Source organism: Adiantum capillus-veneris, chromosome 3 (genome assembly GCF_014529385.1).
Source record: "Adiantum capillus-veneris isolate H3 chromosome 3, ASM1452938v2, whole genome shotgun sequence".
NCBI classification, from domain to species: Eukaryota; Viridiplantae; Streptophyta; class Polypodiopsida; order Polypodiales; family Pteridaceae; genus Adiantum; species Adiantum capillus-veneris.
The window spans coordinates 153142114-153155664 of record NC_140933.1 but is presented as its reverse complement, the minus strand read 5'-3'; the positions used below and the strand labels follow the sequence as shown (position 1 = coordinate 153155664).

General features: G+C 45.5%; 1 protein-coding gene across 2 annotated transcripts in view; it reads right to left on the bottom strand.

Moving 5' to 3' along the window:
* Positions 1–13349, bottom strand: part of LOC147461972 (uncharacterized) — a 32609-nt gene extending 19260 nt beyond the window's left edge. Inside the window, exons 1-3 of one of the 2 annotated variants that reach the window (XM_086509433.1) lie at positions 13047–13349; positions 12664–12724; positions 12441–12494 (exon numbers count right to left, since the gene is read on the bottom strand). The gene's annotated coding sequence lies outside the window, so the exon portion shown is untranslated. The remainder of the gene's footprint in view (positions 1–12440; positions 12495–12663; positions 12725–13046) is intronic. The other variant, XM_086509432.1, reaches the window with a different exon arrangement.
* Between the last annotated feature and the right edge of the window lie 202 nt (positions 13350–13551).

Here is a 13551-nt window from a genome sequence, read left to right as displayed (position 1 = left end):
GTAGCATTTCGGCCTTGTGATTCCAGAGGAGATGGACATGATAGCAATAAGAATTAGCGGATCCTGACATCAGTGAGATCTGGGATAGATTAGATGCGATTGTTAAACACGTTGCCGACAATCATGGTCCGATATCTCGATGGACTTTATGTGATTTGTTTTAAATGTTCAGTGACTGTCTTCTTTGTGCAGTGTCTATTGAATTGGTTTCTGGCTTGTGTTTGATTTTGCAGGCGTAATCGAGGGCGATTACAGTTCTTTCAAGAGGGGGATATGTCACCAAGTGGTTGGACAAACCCCAGTGAAACTGAATGGAGGAAGCACCGGCCATGGGGTCCGAAACCCTAAAAGACAGAAGCCTGAACCCTGAAGGAGATTTTTGTAAAATGCATTGACATGCTGACGTGGCAATCCGTACGGATGGTGACGTGGTAGGACTATACAGATTTTCCGTAAAATGTGTTGCTATGTTGATGTGGCAAGTTGTACGGATATCCGGAAATTTTGCTTGTTGCTTTTGGAAGTCCCTAGCGCTAGCTTTTGAGGGCGGATGCTTTTGGGAAAAAGTGCTTTAAACTGATTACTTTTGGGGCATCTCTTGTAAGAATAAAAGAGCCCCTGGGGCCTCACGCTGCAGAGCATCTGCATGCAGAGTTTGAGAACAGAGGTCCCTTGGGAGTTGTACTTTGCAATGATTAATGATAAAGAAATACCGAAAGGGGTGCCAGTCTTTGGGGCCAATGCTTCTAGGCGCGGAACTCTGTCGTGACGTGTCGACTCTCTCTTTCTCTCTCTATTAGAACGCTATCACTTCGGTGTATCACCAAGAATTAGAAGCACTACCGGATTTGTATCCGAATGATCCAGACTTCTCCACCATTTGGGAAAAGCTACATCGTGGAGAGAATGAGTTTCCCTATTCCATTCGGGACGGTTATCTCTACCACCATCAGGCCATATGTGTGGCGGAACAATTAAGAAAGAAGATCATGGATGAAGCACACGCTTCGCCTTATGCGGGTCATCGGGGTATTCTCTCTACGACCTTAGCAATGGAAAGATATTTCTTTTGGCCTAGCCTTAAAGCAGACATTGATAAGTATGTCAGGGAATGCTTGGTTTGCCAAAAAGTGAAGTATGATCGGCATAAGAGGCCTGGGTTGCAACAACCATTGCCTGTGCCTAATGAACCCTCGGAAAGTATTGCCATGGACTTCATCATGGACCTCCCTAGAACTCAGACTAGAAATGACGCGATCTGGACCATTGTGGACAGGTTTAGCAAGCAAGCACACTTTATACCTGTAACTAAGTCAGACTTTGTAAATAATTAATTTATTTACGAGAAAAGAATTATCTAATTAGTTGTGTGCACACCAGAATAGACTTAGCAGTTCTAAGGCCTCAGGTGAGCCTAAATGCGGGCTAGAACACCTCAGAGGGACCTTAGCAGAAATTACCCTGAAGCCCTAGTGATTGGGAAATCCGGTCTTCAGAAAGGGGTAAGCAATAGCCTCAGATTTTAGGCTCAGGAAAAATACGCGCGTCAGTACAAGCACATGAATGAGATGGGGTCCTTAGAACAGTGACCCTAAGGCTCATAAAGCTAATAAAGCCTTAGGGTAAGTTTCGTGAAATTAAATTTAACGGTCCGTGCCCGGGCGGGCGGCCGGACAAGTGTGAACAGGTAAAAGCGGTGCAGTGCCCGTGCGGCATTGCGCCGGCAGACCTTTGGTATTCTCATAAAAGAATCATTGGTAGCAGTTGTTAGTTAGTTGCACATTTTTTTTAATTAATGAGCTAGAAGTTTTTAAAGTCAAAAGTTGAATGGTTTTTAAGTTTTTAATGCAAACTAACTCTCTCTCACTCTCACTCTCACCCTCTCTCTCTTCCTAGCGCCCCCTCTCCCTGATGGCTATTTAGGAGCCCCCCCTCCCCCATTTTCAGGGCTGGCAGTGCACCTACCCCCCCTAATGTGAGCGTGCTCTACGCGGTGGAGCCCTCCATTGAAGCTTGAGAGCAGCCCCTTGCGACATATGTGGTAGCCTTGTGCTCCCATTGTCAAGAACAAGGGATCTCACAGTCATAGACACCTTCTGGTGAAGTTTCATCGCGAGAAGCGGCCGTAGACGCTCTCTTAGCAGAGTGCGGCTGCTGTAATTCTCTGTTTTCAGCCCCTAATCACCTCGATTAGGGCTGTTTTCAGCAGATCAGCCATAGAAATTCTCTTCTCTCTCCTTATCCTAAGTCTACATCAAGTTTGGCGCGATTCCATCGCGAAGAAGACCTCTGTTTCGGCGTAGGGGTGTGCACAGGTAAGAATTTCAGGTTATGTGCAGAAAATTACAGCAAGCATGTGCGTGTGCATTTTGCTTGTTTCTCTTTTGTGTTCGATGCATGAATGAATGAGCATGAAGGCAACACATAACGGAAGATGGACTCTCTTCTGTGAGAGCTTCCGATGAGCTGTTTCGAAAGATAGACTCTCTTTTCGAGAGCTTCCAACCAGTCTCGCAGAAGAGGGGAAATCCCCTAAGCAGTAAGAAAGTGGAAACACTTTCTCAGTCAGTAGTCAGAACAGAACAGAAGAAAGAATAGAGGACGGGCGTATGCCCCGTTCCTGTGCTTGTAAAGATTCTCCCTTAGTAATAAAGATATTCTCTTTATGGGGGGGGACCAGCCCATTTTCTGGTCCCCAATGAAGTGTCAAGTTTTCTCGCTCCCTCTAATTCTCTTGAGTATTTGAAGTGCAATTAAACGTCAGTTTACACTTTCGTATTTTTGTGACAATACCAGTCAAGAAAACGATCAAAGCAGATCATATGGCTAGGGTCTTTCTAGCACCGCTCTTTAAGCATCATGGAATGCCTAAGTCTATTGTGAGCGATCGAGATCCTCGCATGACAGGAAATTTTTGGCGTGCCTTGATGGATAATCTTGGTACGAAGCTGAATTTTTCATCTGCCTACCATCCTCAAACGGACGGGCAAAGTGAGATAGCCAATTCCACAGTATTGGATATGTTAAAAGCTTATGTGTCAGACCGGCAATCTCACTGGGAGAAATATTTGCCTCTTGTCGAGTATGCGTATAACAATACCATACACTCATCGACGGGGAAAGCACCTTTTGAGATTCTCTATGGTAAGCCTTTGCTTCCACCCATCCTTTTAACTAAGGATAAGATCTTTGCAGCAGATGAATTTGTCCGGGATTTGGACACAGCCTACGGGCAAGTTAGGAGAGCTATTCTACGCTCTCAGGAAAAGCATAAGAAAGCTGCAGACAAGCACAGAAGGAATCTAGACTTAACAGTCGGACAGTTAATCTTACTCGAGTTTGAGAAGGCAAGACTTAAGAAACAAGCGTCTCATAAAGGGAAGGTGGTAAAACTTTCTACCCGTTACTATGGGCCGTTTAAGATCACTGAGCGAGTGAATGATGTCACTTTCCGATTAGAGCTACCGCCTAATTGGAAGATCCATAATGCTTTCCATGTCAGTTTACTCCGGCCGTATGTGGGACCGCCTCCAAGCCAGCCTAGTGCTGAGGAACCTCCTGAGGTTGAGGAAACAGAAGAAATACTCCAACCGGAGCAGATAGTAAGTCATCAGGAGTGGTCTCTCAAATCTAGAAAGATAACACGGAAGTATTTGGTTAAGTTTAAGAACTATTCGAATCTAGATGCTCAGTGGATGACGCAGGAGGAATTAGCAGCTTATCCCGAGATACTGGAGGTATATGTCCATGCACTATAGTTGAGGTGAACTGTTTAAAAGCCAGAGGGATGTTGCTAATTGGACTATTTTCTTATTTTTAATGATTAATCTCTTTTTTTTAGGATATTTTATTATGTGCACTAAGAACTGTTAAAAGATTGTAGCTACAGGAACTGCCATCAGGAATGGACAACTCTGATGTGTCATTTGATGGGTGACGGTAAACATCGCGAAGGAGTTTCCATACGTTCGGTGGAAAGGGCCGGGTTACGAGTGCCCCTGATGCGTCACATGATGGGTGACAGGTGCATCAGTAAGGGGGCATCCCGTAGGCTAAGGAGGAAATCCGAACTGAGTAAGAAAATACGCGTAAGAACGCAAGCACAAGAATAAAGATGGGTTCAATGAAGCTTTTTACGAAAAGCAGGAACAATCGCGGGAAGGCAGACGCTTTCCCACGAGGAATCTATGTTTGCATTGCATTCATGCATGTGGTTGCATCCAGGGACGCCTGGGAAGTGTTGTGAAATGCCTTGGTTTTAACTTATAAGGTTTTATTGAGTTTTTGGGCAAGTTCAAACCAATTTTAAAATATGCCGGCCGCCCACTTAATAAGTGGGCAGCCACTTAGAAGATAAAGCAACAAAACCAGCCAACGAATTCTCTCTCCCTATTTCGGGTAGAACAGCGCAAAAAAAAAAAAAAAACGGCCACGATCCCTACGCGAGCAGCTATTCGTGCCGTGGCCAGGGAGCTATAAAAGCACCATATGCCCTCACTCAAAGGGGATACCAACGTCAGCAAGAGAAGACTCTGCCACAAGAGATAATTGGACTATTTTCTTATTTTTAATGATTAATTTCTTTTTTAGGATATTTTATTATGTGCACTAAGAACTGTTAAAAGATTGTAGCTATAGGAACTACCATCAGGAACGGACAACTCTGATGTGTCATTTGATGGGTGACGGTAAACATCGCGAAGGAGTTTCCGTAAATCGGTGGAAAGGACCGGGTTACGAGTGGCCCTGATGCGTCACATGATGGGTGACAGGTGCATCAGTAAGGGGGCATCCCGTAGGCTAAGGAGGAAATCCGAACTGAGTAAGAAAATACGCGTAAGAACGCAAGCACAAGAATAAAGATGGGTTCAATGAAGCTTTTTACGAAAAGCAGGAACAACCGCGGGAAGGCAGACGCTTTCCCGCGAGGAATCTATGTTTGCATTGCATTTGTGCATGTGGTTGCATCCAGGGACGCCTAGGAAGTGTTGTGAAATGCATTGGTTTTAACTTATAAGGTTTTATTGAGTTTTTGGGCAGGTTCAGACCAATTTTAAAATATGTCGGCCGCCCACTTAATAAGTGGGCAGCCACTTAGAAGATAAAGCAACAAAACCAGCCAGTGGATTCTCTCTCCCTATTTCGGGTAGAACAGCGCACAAAAAAAAAACGGCCGCGATCTCTACGCGAGCAGCTATTCGTGCCGTGGCCAGGGAGCTATAAAAGCACCACATGCCCTCACTCAAAGGGGGTACCAACGTCAGCAAGAGAAGACTCTGCCGCAAGAGATCGCGAGACTACGAAGCACGGAAGTCGCTTTTCCCGCGCAAGAGCGACAGGTATCTATTGTGGATTCGCCATACGAATTGTTGTCACGTGTTTGTGTGGTTTGTTTTGCAGGAATCTCCCGTCTTACGGGAAGGCCCTTCACGTGAAGTACGGCTTCACGCCTAAGTCACTTACGGGAAAGTACGGCTTCGTGCCTAAGTCCCTTACGGGAAGGAACGGCCTTGTGCCCAAGCCCTTTACGGGAAAGCACGACCTTCGGGTCTAAGATTACAGAACAAAGGGGTTTCCTCGGGTTCTCGTGCTTGTATACGAATTCTCCCTGAATAAAAGAATACTCTTAACGGGGGGGGGGGCCAGCCCATCTTCTGGTCCCCAACACTGTGTCGATCTTCTCCCTTCTCTCACATTTGCAAAGTAATTTAATTTTCAGATTTTCAAGTGCTCGTGTACGCTCCCGTTTTGTGACACCTCCCCTATGGAGATTGAGGCGCTTACCAGATCAGTCTCCTTTGTACACAGTTTGTGGGATACTACCAGAGACAGATATGCCAGGGTGGCTCTAGAGTCCTCCAGACAATTAGCTCTTAATGGGGATACATCATGCTGGTATGCACAGATGGCATCATGGTTTCAGACACATGGTTTCACCATGGACAGGTTGCCTCCTTTTCAATACTCTCTACAGGCACCCTTGAGGTCTCTAACACGGGTAGAGATTAATAGACTCATTCGTCAGGATCTGATCCAGCCGGACACGAGGAGGACATGGATAGAGACGTTACAGGAGTTGGGCACGAAGATGGCTTTCTATAGAGAGCATCTTCTCCACCTCACGGAGGATGGGTTTGTGATTCGACCTAGCTATATGGACACGCATCTTTCGCATGGTTTGCGTTGTGCCATTGGCCAGATACGCACGTCCTCACATCAGCTCGAGATTGAGACTGGCAGATTCAGAGGGACACCAGCAGATAGCAGGATATGCCGCTTATGCCATCTAGAACCAGAGACAGAAGTACATTACATATGTCATTGCACAGTGTATTATGAGATACGAGGCCGTTTTCATTGTCTATTCAGAGAAGGTTTTCGGCCTCTATCTAGGGTCATGAGTTATGAGGATCAAAGATGTCTTGGGCTATATCTACTTGAGTTACACAGGCATAGAGAAACTTTACTGAGGAGAGCTGAAGAGAGACATCCCCAAAGACAGATCACAGATTTCTTCACACTAGATATTGTACACCCAGAAGAACAGACAGAGGAGCAGCCAACGGTGGAGAGGTCTACCCGCACTACTGGCATTCTCATAGACCGAGCATTGGAGCTAGGGGGATCTAGACGACCCCGATGGAGAAGAGGAGCTACACGGTTTCGAAGGAGGCTACAGCAAAGGATTCAAGCCATACTCTTTCGTCGTCCAGAGTGCAGATGAAGATGGATCTCTACTCTCCTCCCATATTGTCTTCACATTGTGCTGCTTAGTTTAGGATCCCGCAGTATTTATATTTTGTTATCCTAGTTTAATTTATTTTGTTGATCTGACTTTGTATCAGATACACCGCATTGTAACTTTCTGGTCTCATAGGTCACTTTGGCCTTTTGAAGACGTTAATATAACATTTCATTTCATTTCTCTCTCTCTCTCTCTCTCTCTCTCTCTCTCTCTCTCTCTCTCTCTCTCTCTCTCTCTCTCTCTCTCTCTCTCTCTCTCACACACACAAACACACACACACAATCAATCACAACCATATAGAGCCATTGGGTGCTACTTGTCCGGGATGTCGTCTCTTGGACTTCATTGATTGCGGGATATGTCGAACACGGGCAAGGCTAGGAAGCTCTCGGCTGTTTTCAGCGGACGCAAAGCAAGGGCATCTCTCCAAATACGATCACTTATGCTTGCATCATGAAAGTGTGTGACACTACTCAAGGGGCTGATACGAGAAAAAGACTTCACGATTATGTGCGTTAGTCAAGGGCTTCTAAAGAAAATGTAGATGAAATCGCCTACGCTTCGTCTCTAAGGCATGCGGCACTACGCAAGACACCGATATAGACAAAAGAATTCAAGATCATATTGTTAGTTAGGGGATGTCAAAAGAAAACATCGTGCTTGGAATTGCCTTGGTCGACATGTATGCCAAATGTTGTCTACTTCCGAAAATACAGAATGTGCTTGAGAAGCTATCTGTCCAGGATGCCCTCTCTTGGAGATTTCTGATTGCAGTGCCCAACAGGGGCAAGGCCAAGAAGCCTTGGGCTGTTTTCAGAGGATGCAAACCGAGGGCATCTCTCCATATGCAATTACCTATGCTTGCATTTTGGAGGCATGTAGCACTACGGAGACACTGGCATGGGCAAAAGAATTCACGATGATATTGTTAGTCACAGCTCGTTGAAAGAAAACATTGTGCTTGGCAATGCCTTTGTCGACATGTATGCCAAATTTGATGCTCTTCAGAAAGCACAGAAAGTGCTTGAGGAGCTACCTATCCGAGAGGTTGTCTCTTGGACTTCATTGATTGCACCTTATGCCTAGCAAGGGCAAGGCCAGGAAGCTTTGGGTTGTTTTTAGCAGATGCAAAGTGAGGGCATCTCTCCAGATGCAATCACTTACGCTTGCATCTTGAAGGTGTGTGTCATCACTCAAGATGTTGATACGGGAAACCGACTTCACGATTATCTACATGAGTCATCAGCTGTAGAAAGAAAATGTAGATGAAATCACCTACACTTTCGTCTTGAAGGCATGTGGCACTACGCATGACACTAATATGGACAAAAGAATTCACAATCATATTGTTAGTCACGGGCATTGTGCTTGCCAATGCCTTGGCCGACATGTATGCCAAATGTCGTCTACTTCAAAATCACAAGCTGTACTTTGTCTATCCCATATGCCCTCTCTTGTAATGATCTGATTGGGGGATATGCCCCAAGGGGCAGTGCCAAGAAGCTCTGGGCTGTTTTCAGAGGATGCAAAGTGAGGCCATCTCTCCACACGCAATTATCTACGCTTGCATGTTGAAGGCTTGGGGCACTATACAAGACACGAATATCGGCAAAAGAATTCACGATGATATTGTTAGTCGAGGGTGTTGAAAGAAAACGCCATTGTAGCAGGAAAAATGTGTCGTGCTCTCTACAGTGGGTGCTCCTCAATGTAGTAAGCAAGAAACCTCACTCCAACAAGAAGAAAACATCACATAGAAACGAAAAAACAACTCAAAGCACACAATAGGCTCAGAACTTAGTGGAACTTGACAACCTCATAGGGCTTGCAGCACTCTCAGCTCCAAGCCCAGAACTCCATGGTACAATGGAGGCTCCAATGTGCAGGGAGGGTGTAGATGTGCGGTACTAGACTCAAGATTCAAGACTCGGGTCACTAGACCATACAAAGTGGCTGATGATATGTTGTACCATACTAGAACCAACCACACATGTGTATCATAAAGAGCCACCAACAGCTAGCAAAATATCCCATTCCAGCTAAGCCTATCTCCAAATTGCGGTGGTGGTGATCTGGCCACAGTGTCCACTAGACCATACAAAGTGGCTGATGATATGTTGTACCATAGTAGAACTAACGACACATGTGTATCATAAAGAGCCACCAACGGCTAGCAAAATAACCCATTCCAAATTGCAGTGGTGATGATCTGGCCACTGTGTCCACTAGACCACCACCCGTATCACTGCCCAGGTGAGAGTTCGTCCAATGTGAACTCCATACCTAATTGTTCGTCATGTGCCAATGACACTTGTCACTGTAGCCCTGCTACAGGTTGCCTGCCATAAGACCACTCACCGTCTTGGTGAGAGAGAACACAGAAACTAGAGAGGACTAAAACTAGCAAGAAAAATGCAGCCTTACCTAACTGAAGAAGCTGATGTGTGGAGAAGATATTTGAGTTCTAAGGAGGAAGGTGCAATCATGAAATGTAGGTATTTGCAGAATAAGATGGAGAAGTATGGCAACCGTGCCGCACAATGAGATACGTTGTACAGAAAGCAGAAAGGAGAAACTAAAGAACGCCCAAATTTGTAGCAAAATCTCAGAAAGCTAAAAGCTCGTGTAAATTCAGCACAAGGACGAAGGACGCTCATTGGTGGCCACCAAGTGTGCTCTTCAAGGAGGAAAATTCACAAAAAAGAAAAAGGAAAATGGGGGTGTAGGGGGGAGGGTGGAAGGCAAATGGTGGAGGCTAGGGTTGAGGGGGTGGGCACTGGGTAGGGGCGAGACGAAGGGAAGGGATTGGGTAGGGACGAGGGGGTGAGGAGAGGGGATTGGGTAGGAATGAGGGGGAGATAGGGGATGGGCAGGGGCGAGGGAGAGAGAGGGGGGTGGGTGGGTGGGGGCGGGGGGGGGGGGTGGGGGGGGGAGAGCAAGAGGGAGAGGATAGGGGCCAGAGATGGAGAGGGGGTGGGTAGGGGCGAGAGGTGAGGGGAGGTGGTAGGTAGGGGTGAGGGGCGAGAGGGGATGGTGAGGGGCGAGGAGAGGGACTAGGGCTGGGTAGGGGCAAGAGGGGAAAGGGGCAGTCAAAGTATCTTGCTGAAGACATGCTCTCAGAGACTACAGTTGTTTGCTTGTGTAGTGAGAATTTTTGACTTGCCATGTACTCGGGTCTTTCACAAGTTTCCAAAATGGCACCCCGGATGTTAGTTACAATACTCAAGGATTGCCTTCCAGTAGCAGTGCTCGACTATTCTGTAATTTTGAAAGAGGCTAACTGTAACTTCTGTGATAGAGGCCACAGCAAACAGGACTATCTGCTCTGTATCTGGTCTAGCAGCGTCGGGTGGGCATTAGAATCGTCGAAGTTGGCTCCCTTTTCTGGATTTGGAGATGGCACTGCTGAAGATTTCGCTATAGGTGAATAGGTTGCCGCTTCTAGGAGCAGAGAGACATCATGAGCTGGTGTCTCATCAATCTTGAAATCAACATCTTTTTGTTGTAACCCGCCTTGAGGAAGCTTGGTGAAGGGAAGTACACCAGACACATTGGCTTGGTCGAAGAGAGTCAAGCTGAGGTTGAGGTGTGGGTGAACTCCTATAAAGGAGATTTCTTTCCCCTTCTATGATTCTTTATAGGCTCACCAAGTCCAAAGGCTTCCACCAAGGGCGCATAGTTTTTCGCCTTTGTGACCTCCACTCTTGCTACTAGCTCGGGTGGCTCACTGGGCTCAGGTAATGTAGAAACTTTGGAAGAGGGTGTATCCTCAGGAAAAGATTGAATAGAGACTTCATAACAAGGCATACACTTGGTAGCTTCCAACCATTCCAACAGATCTTCTTCTAACCCGTCAGGTGGAGTAGGCCGTTCCAGTTCAGGGTTGATTCCATTGACAAAGAACTATGTTGCAGTACTAGATCCATGCCTCCTTCAAGTCGAATGGGTTTTATTGGCGAGCCAGGAGTATGTATCCACATTGCGTCATTTTCCCAATCATGCAATGCTTTAGTTTGTCATAGCCATGGTCTACTGATAAGCAAAGGAAATCCTCTCTCAACTTGGGGAAGTCGAACCATAACAAAATTCAAGCTAAAGGTGAACTCTTATACTTGCAGAGGCACCTTGTCCACTATGCCCAATGGGTAGACTGTCCTCTAGTCGGCCAACGTAATTGTGAAGGGAGCATGTCATGTAGGCTGCAGACCTAAAGCCAACATAGTAAACTCAGGCATCAGGTTGATGCCAAATCCACCATCCACTATCACTCCAACTTCAGTTGAGGTCCCACTGGGCGTGCCAAAAATGAGAGCACCTGTGGCAGGAGAAGTGTGTTATGCTCTCTATATTGGGTGGTCCTCACTGCAGTAAGCAAGAAAGGTCACTCCAACACGAAGAAAACATCACACAGAAACATAACAACAACTCAAAGCACAACAACAGACTCAAAACTCAGTGGAATTCGACAAAATCATAGGACAATACAGACTCTGGCTGGCAACACTCTCAGCTCCAAGCCCACGACTCCAGGGTACAATGGGAGTGTCGAGGCTCCAATGTGCAGGGAGGGTGCAGATGTGCAGTGTTGGACTCAAGACTCAAGACTCAGGACGCTAGACCATACAAAGTGGATAATGATATGCTGTACCATACTGGAACCAACCACACATATATATCATAAAGAGCCACCAACGGCTAGCAAAATATCTCAATCTAACTAAGCCCATATCCAAACTACACTAGTGGTGATCTGGCCATGGTATCCACTAGACCACCACTAGAATCACTGCCACGTGTCACTAGCCAGGCGAGAGTCCGTCCGGTGTGAACTCTTGACCAACTATACCTACCCATCCTGTGCCAATGACACTTGTCACTGTAGCCCTGCTACAGCCATGCTTGGCAATACCTTGGTAAATATGTATGCCAAATGCTAAGTACTCCAGAGAAAGCACAGACAATGCTTGAGGAGCTACCTGTTGTCTCTTAAAATTCATTGGTTGCAAGATATGCCGGACGGGGCAAGGCTAGGAAGCTCTAGGCTATTTTCAATGGATGCAAAGCGAGAGCATCTCTCTAGATGCAATCACTTACGCTTGCACCTTGAAGGCGTGTGACACCACTCAAGATGCTGATACGGGCAAAGACTTCACGAGTATCTACGTTAGTCAAGGTTGCTGAAAGAAAACGTAGATGAAATTACCTACGCTTTCATCTTGAAGGCATGTGGCACTACGCAAGACACTGATATGGGCAAAGAATTCTCGATCATATTGTTAGCCACGGACTGTTGAAAGAAAACATCGTGCTTGGCAATGCCCTAGTCCACATGTATGCCAAATGTCATCTACTTCAAAAATCACAAAAAGTGCTCGAGGAGTTGCCTATCCCATATGCCCTCTCTTGGAGTGTTCTGATTGCAGGATACACCCAACAGGGGCAGTGCCAAGAAGCTTCAGGCTGTTTTTAGAGGATGCGAAGTGAGGCCATCTCTCCAGATGCAATTACCTATGCTTGCATGTTCAAGTCATATAGAAGTTAAGTTCTATTAAAGCCACAAGACCACAACCTCCAATGATGGGAATCAAAGATAGATACATTGGAAGAGGAAAGTATTCATCGAGCAAGAAGCGTGAAACAACATACTGAAGACAAGTTCTGCACTCTTTATGATATGTGTCAATGGAACAGCTACCTTCGACATGCTCACAATGGAAACAACATGGCCAATTGTGCGCGCCAATGCAACCTGTACACAAAGGTTGGCCCAGAGAGCTATAAGTGAAAAAAAACTAATTCTTAAAGAGTTAAATATTCTTCTGAAACCAAACTAATTCTTCATAACCCAGAGACATTTCTATGATCATTCATATTTTTCCACTTAAGACATGATTGTTCACAGCTTTCAATCAAATTACCTCACACAATTATTCTGGTGTAAAATTGTGAAATAATCCAAGCCCTGTAGCTTCAAAGCACCTGTTTCAAAGCTTAAAAGTGATGTAAAGCCTAGACTCTTATCAAAGCATCCATTTACTCTCCTAAACAATCGGCATATATGCACACACATGAACCGTAGACCACTGTTGATCTAAACAGCGATGTGATCCAAGTTAATACACTCTATATGACTTACAATTACCCAGAACCCACTCAGCACAAATTCTTCAGCATCTCTATACATAGCTCTAAATATGATTGCATCTGCGCATCCAGAGGGAATACATAAAACACCTCATGATCAAAACCACTATTGGACGAATCCTATAAATAGCAAAGCTTCTCCTTATCGGAGCAGGACCTTTTTAGAATTCAATGTCAACATCCACAAGGCAAGCATGATTGCAGAGCCGGAGGCAAGCGAGAGTGTTAGCATAAGCCATGGGTAAGGAAAAGCATTCAGCACCTTCTTGTTATAGATGTTGAAGACCACATTCTAAGCCCACCATGTCGCAAAATAGATACAAATCTTTACCCTTCTTGACCGGACTCGCTCTTAAGATCAATAACAGCTTCAGATGACCGTTCAAAAAATGCATCTAGCTTTTGCACGTGCTTTGAAGAATGTTTTATGTGATGTGCAAAGCCTGTTCTCACAAGAGATCAAGCCCTTGAATGGCTTTAGAGTATGCTGGTTATAGAAAAACTCTTGGCTAAAATAATTGTGAACCGTATCAAGAAACCTCTGATGACAAATATCCATTCTGCGCAGTATCGCTTCATTCCCTCGTCACCAAATTTTAAATAATGTGGATAATGTACTGATCTAAATCTAATATGCCAAGTATACACAACACGATGTTCTC